At 37.0% G+C, this 7,101-nt stretch overlaps 1 pseudogene; it reads right to left on the bottom strand.

The window, feature by feature from the left end:
• LOC110752901 (putative calcium-binding protein CML25) lies at positions 1-477 on the bottom strand (annotated as a pseudogene).
• Positions 478-7,101: the final 6,624 nt, after the last annotated feature.

A 7,101-nucleotide genomic window follows, 5' to 3' on the forward strand; every position in this document is an offset into this window, starting at 1 on the left:
TCAAAGAGAATTGACTATTAGTTTGAAGTACTCGACGCTAACAACCCCATCTCCATCTATATCAATATTGAAACAATAATCCCCTGACAGTCTTCAAGAGACAACTCAAAACCAAAATCATCCCCCATAACCTCATAAAGCTCTTCAACAGTCCCAACCTCATCCCCATCAACATCCAAGGATTCAAAAGCATTCTTGAGGACATTTTCAAGCCCCCTAAATTCCATGTTCTTTGTGTTCATGCCCAAGAACTCCTCTATGCTTAGAAACCCATCATCTTTGTTTGTGTCCCCTTGTTGCCTCATTGCCCTCGCATCTTGCTCACTTGTCTTGTACCCAAGTGACCCCAAAATCCCTCCAATCTCAGTAGCATTGATTTTTCCATCATTGTCTGCATCAAAGGCTTTGAATGCTTCCACCCAGCCTAGGACTTGGCTCAGTGTCTCAGTTTCTACATAGAGAGCTTATCTGAGCCATGTAATTAGGTTTATGATCAAGTTGGTGTGTGTGAATTGTATTTAGATTTTGTAATTTTTATTGGCACATCCCTAACTATATATAAATGCTGCAAAAGAGGATTCCTAGCTATGATTTTTATTGGGGTTTTGATAAAAAGTTGGAAAGGAACAAAAGGTGATTCTTATGAAAGGAAAAAAAATTTCAAGAAAACTGAAGCTTGAATTTTGGAAAACTGAATTATGAACCCAACTCATCCACTCCCCAGCTTAATTGAGCGTCAAAAAATTGAAGCTTGAATTTTGGAAAACTGAATAGAAGCTTAATCATAGATACGAGAACTCTCTTTGTAAAGCAGAAAGCAAAAGGCAAAACGGAGAAACTAGAAAGCAGAAATGCTTCTTCTTCCTCCCAGAAGACCGAAAAACCCAAGCTTTTTGGTTGCTCTCCCAAACATCGAGTTTCAATTCAATGCAAAACATAGACAAATAAATAATTCCACGATGCAATTACATTCATAACCAAATTTCCACAAAAATTTAATAAAAGAAGAAATATATAAAGAAAGAGAAGATGAAGAGAGAAGAAGCACATTGGAGAGAGAGAGAGAGAGAACATGTGGAGAAGATAGCAGAGAAGAACCCTAGGGAGAAGAAGATGAAAATAGAGTCAGATTTTTCACGTGAACGTGTGTGTTCTTTTTCCCTGGTTGTATAATTAAGTGTGTATTATCTAAATCGGGGTGTGTGGGTTGTATTAGTTAGTTAGGTAAGGAGAGTATTAAAATCCCAACCTTTTTAAAATAGTCAGGTAATTAAATAATACAAGTATACACCAAACAACTGACATGGACTATATACTCTTATACAAAGTATAATATGGTGTACCAAACGAGCCCTTAGAGGGAGCAATTGGCACATAAACATGATTCTTTTAAAACATTTAAATTAGAAGAATGTTTAAAAGAATTTAGGGCCTGTTTACTTACCAAGAATGGAGGAAGTAAGGAATTTGGGGAATTTAGGAATTAGGGAAGTAATGAATCAGTATGAGAAGAATCATTCTCATTAAGTTGTTTACTAACCATATGGAATCAGCACAAGAATGGAGTTGATTCCCATTGTCATTGTGTACTAATTTTCATAAATCATAACCTAAACTAATTTGATTACTAAAATGCCATGCACATAAAAATATATATATTTTTACCTAAGTAACTTATAAAAACGCAAATTGACAAAACTTTATTTTACAACTAATATATAATATATATGATACTATATGACGAGTGATGAAAAAACTAATAATAATAATATAAGGAATATAATAAATAAAAAAATAAATATGACATATTGATAAGAAGTATAACAAGACAAGTAGAGACTGGCAACCAAGGTGAAAAGGAAAATAAGGAATGGAGTTGATAACACTCAGAACAAGAAAAAAAAACATAAAAAAATTTGCATATCACTTCCTACTATAATTCGTCCCCATAACCACCACAAAACCTAGATAAATGTTAGATAAATTCTGAAGTTTGAACCAAGCACAAAAGTTAGTTCAGTAGAGAGTTGGGCTTAGTTCATGTGAGTGGAGATGTTGGATCATGAACAACATTAATGCTATAATAAATGGGATTTGGGGTGTTTTAGAATTATCATAAAGTGGTAAGGGTATTTTTGGAATGTAGTAAGGGAAAAAAGGAATGGGAATCGGATCAACTACTCACCCTTAGTTGATGATCTGAGTCCTGGTTTGAGGAGAAGTGATTATGGATTTTGAGGTGGGGCCCACATATTTTTTCATTCATGAATGCAAGTAAACATACAAAGAGAGAGAGAGATACCGAGAATGACATGTCGCTGATGGCGAAGGTGAGGGAAGCAAAGGGTTGTCTGGCGGCTGGAGGAGAGGGCTAAGGAAAGGGAAGAAGGTCGAAGCCAGGCTCCATAAATGGTTCTCTAAGAATGGTTTGGGCTCTGCTTAGTCGTCTTCGACGCTGAGTCTTAGCCACAATCACGATCCCGGCGATGCTAAGACCGATGGCGATCCAGGTCCTTGGGTTGGAGGACACATTGGCCTTAACCACCTGCAAAGGCTGCTTCCACATGGTGCCAATGGAATTGTGGAGGACCGAAGCTTTAGAATTCTTTTGAGCGACAACAAGGGTTTTGGCAGGGTTTAAGAATTATTTGTCTCTTCTTCTTTTATTTCTTTTAATTTATTTGTTTGTTTGTTTGATTAATAAGTTGATTGGCGAATCTTAGAGCATCTCCAAGGGAGTATGCAAATGAAATAGGCAAAATTATACTATAACAACCTAGGTGGCACGTTGCCTACCCATTTGCCTCATGAAAAAAGTTGGTCACTCCAAGAGACTGACCACCACCGACAACCTTAGTAAGTTTTGCTCCAAAAATGAGAGTCAAGCTGTGACTGCAAGTCTACAAACCATTATTATATTATTTATTTGTAACACCCCAACCCAATTTAATCATTTTATTCAATTTATTTCTATTTCTAAATTTACAATTTTGCCCTTGGGGCAGGGGCACTTTAGTCACTCTTTCAGCAGGAAGGAATTTGGGGATTTGAGTGGCACCATTTTTTAGAGCTCGCTCTCACGAGTTCGTAGACACGTAGTGGGCTCAAATCGCAGTTATAACAAAGAAGTTGTGGTCAACGGAAGTGCAATGTCACAACCGCAAATTTTTCAAAGTTGGGTTTTAAAAACATATCAGCCCTCTCTCTCTCTCTCTCTCTCTCTTTCCTCTGCGCAATAGCCGATTCTTCAAGTAGCGATTTCTTCGCCATCCGTTGACCATATCCGACGATTCTTGTAGCAACAGAATCATCTCTTCCTCCTCTATACAACCCAATACTTTTCGTAGCTCGAAACCACCAGGATAGTCGACAGTATCGACTGAAAGTTTCGGCAATTTTTCCAACCCCATTTCCAACGATTTCAACGACTGTTGTCGTTGACCAAGGTATGGTTCTTCATCCCCTTGACATGCTCTAGCTGTTAGTATATGTATCTTGGACCGATTTTGAGGTTCAGATCGTTCAATATACCCATATTAGCCGACGATTTTGGCTTCGATTTGGCTAGTTTCGGTCAGTTGTTGGCTGTGGTCCAAGAACAAAAGTTGATCCCCTAGGTAGTCTAATTCTAATCGTATAGGTATTGACCGGTGAATTGAAGTTTTTCGGTCGCTGAAAATTACTCAAGGCACCCACGCAATGCTGGCGGCGGGTGGCGACACGTGGACCACTTTGTGGTGGCCCGTTAGGTTCTAAAATATTCCCCTTGTTGTCTTGAGCACGACGGGATGCTCGGATTTGGAATTGGTTACCATTTGACAGTCGAATGAATATTGCACCTAATACGCGATATCCGGGTTTAATAGGTTCAGACCTTTTGATCAATCCCAATTTCAAATATGTTGTTCTTTGTATCTCTAGGATCGTGTAGGAACTTGTGGATTGAGAATCGAAGTTTCGGATACTCCGAATTAATGATTCTAGTGTTAGGTGAAGCGATCGTTGTCTGATCATGCAATTGGCTTACATCCAACCGCTTGATCAAGACCAAACTTACAGGACTTGTTTAGTGGAATTTGTTGGACCAATAGGAACTTTCGGATCAGAAATCGTAGGTCTTGGGCCCCTCGGGCCCATTTGATCAGTATGGGAAGTTTGACCACTCGGTTGACTGTTAGTCTTCTGAGGTCGTCCCACCTTTCAAAAGGCATTAGATTGGCCTTAGAAACCCTCCTGTAGTCTTGCACACTTACTTTGAGACCTGGGAACTAATGTTTGAGTTAAAGTTCGTTGTTGGGTACATGTATTCATTAAGTTCACTTATTCTCTTGATTAGGTACTCTTGCTTCGCGTATTGCAGAGGAAAAGCTCTCTCAGGATTAAGTAGTGTGGACCTGTTGTGAGTGGACATTTTTTTTTAAATGAGCATTGTTGTTCAAATATGGAATTGCATGCATAAGTGAGATTGGATTTAAAACTTGGCTTATTTGGTTTATTGGGATTTGATATATGTTTTGACTATGGTTTTATATCATCTTATGGGATTATTAGAACTTATAGTTAGTTATAAAGTAAACGAATTTTGGGTTTTGGATTATGATTTTATCGGAATGTGACATGGTTTTTTTAGGGATTATTATTGTTATTATGGTTATTATTAAAGTATATGGATTGGGTGATATTGGGTTTGATTATGAAAGTATTTTATGAATTGTCTTGCATATTTATATAATTTGGATTATTTTGATTATTGAGTTTATGAACTTATAATATTGTTTATTTTGTGGAATATAGTATTTTATGGAATTATTGGAGTTTATTTTGATATTTGAAGTTTATGAATATTTTGAGTTATGGATATGATATATGGGATAATTTGATTTGGATATTTGTGAAAACGAGTCTTGGAACTCGGCTATGTTATTGGAAAGAGTATTGTAAGGGAGTTTGTGATCTACATTATGTATAAATATTTGGGTATTGAGTTATGGACGCTATTAATGTCCAGATGGCTATGTATATGGGATTGGGTACATTGGAATATTTGGAATTTGGGATATGGTTATGGTATCTGAGTTGGGATGTGGAATACGTTATATTGGAGTGCTTTTAGCACCACCCTGTGTACCTCCCTTTGGATATTGGTTACTTTACCTACACGTGGCATTGGATTTTCCAGCATGTGGGCTCACTTCGTGGCATTGGATTTTCCGGTGTGTGTGCTGTAGAGTGGTAGTCCCCCGATTGGATAGCTCATCCCTAGATGCAGGGTAGAAAGTTGAAACCCTACGGGTTAGTCAAACAATCCCCATGTTGGATTGTTTCCCCGATACAAGTATTGGTGTGGAAATTATGTAGTATACATATATTCTACTACACTTTTATTCTTATCTTGTTTAGTGAGGATCCTTCCTCGCTTGGTGTGCCTATGGGCACGTGTTTTAAAAGGGAGTGGTTTGGTACGGGAAAAAGGTCGAGTTTAGTTTGGGGTTTTACTACTATCGGGATTTTGGGTTATCTAGTTTTCAAAGTCGTTTTTGTTATATAATTAGGTATATGGGATACTTTGATTTTAAAGAATGGAATGTCAAGCATATAAATTTGATTAAATATATAAATATGTATGTAGGTATTATGTGGGTATATCTGTAGACTTGTTTCCAGGTTGGGTTTTTGAGCATATATGCATTGAGACTGCTCTGCACAGGTATGGATATTTGAATGAGGTTTGAAATTGAGATTAGCTATTTGGAAATTAATGGCTCAATATATTTGTGTTAATGAGATATTTTGGTGGGTTTAAATTCACGGTTTTACAAAAAGGATTTAAATAGACAAGTTTTGACAATATTTTATAAAACAAAGGGGGTTATTTATGTTGAATAGAATTATGTTTAAACGCTTGTTTTTGTCCACTCACACTTTTTATTTTGCGCCCCTAGGTCCTAGATATTCGAGGTCGAGAACATCACGGTTGTCCGCTCCGTAGGAATGTTTTTCTTTCACTCTCTACCTTTATTCTTTCCCGGGTTGTAAACTTAAATCTTTAGTTGCTCTATATGCTCGTTGAGTTTGGGTAGAGGGCATGAGGCCCATTTCATTAATCTTAACCATTGTGTGTACCTTTACCTTGTGCATGCTGGAAGTTGGGATTAGTTTCGTACTTGTTTGCAGGTACTGTAATTTGGGAAAAGTCCATTTTTCAGGGAAGACTCTGCTAAAATTTCGGTAGAAGTCGACTTGTTTATCCTTCAAAGTTAGGGCTAGTGGGCGTTTTAGTAAAGTAGGTCCAACGTCAGGTTAGTGTCTGACGGGAAGCAAGGTTCGTCATGGATTCCGAGGGGGAATCTGGGGCGGGTCCTGTCATTATTTTTATCTTTTATATTTACTATTATTTTTTATAGACAATATGTGAGAGAGTGAATATGATATTTTATTATAAAAAGTAAGTGGGGCCCAATATACCTTTTCACTTTGAAGTAGGCATATTGCCTTGTTTGGGAGAGTAGACATATTTTGCCTACCCATTTGCCTATTCCTTTTGAGCATAAAAATGTTGATGTGGCAAGGCAAATGAGGTTTGCCTACTCATTTGTCAATTCCCTTGGAGATGCTCTTATTCTTTTCGAGAAAATGTCAGCAAGGGAGTAATTTTTGTATATTCTGAGTAAGGACTATTTCATTAGAAAATAGTTGATAAAGTAATTTTTATTTATTTGTTTGTACATTTCTATTAGAAGAAAGTTTAAAAGAATTTAGAGGGAGCAAATGGAGAGGCCATGAAAACCCAATAAACATGAGAATTTAGAGGGAACGATTGGCACATAAATATGATTCTTTTAAAACATTTCTATTAGAAGAATGTCTAAAAAAATTTAGAGGGAGCAAATTCGAGTTGTTTGAGTGTATCGGCCAAGTTGTGCCAATTAGAGGGAGCAAATGGAAGATGACGACATGGTTTCAAGGGAAGGGATGAAAGAGGAGAGATTATGATAATTTTGTGATGAAGAGTAGGAGATATATATATATATATATATATATATGGTTAATCATTTTATTAGTCCATGAACTTAGACTTAATTTGCATTTGAGTCCCTCAAT

This window comes from Prunus avium, chromosome 8, assembly GCF_965620075.1.
Source record: "Prunus avium chromosome 8, drPruAviu1.hap1.1, whole genome shotgun sequence".
NCBI lineage: Eukaryota > Viridiplantae > Streptophyta > Magnoliopsida > Rosales > Rosaceae > Prunus > Prunus avium.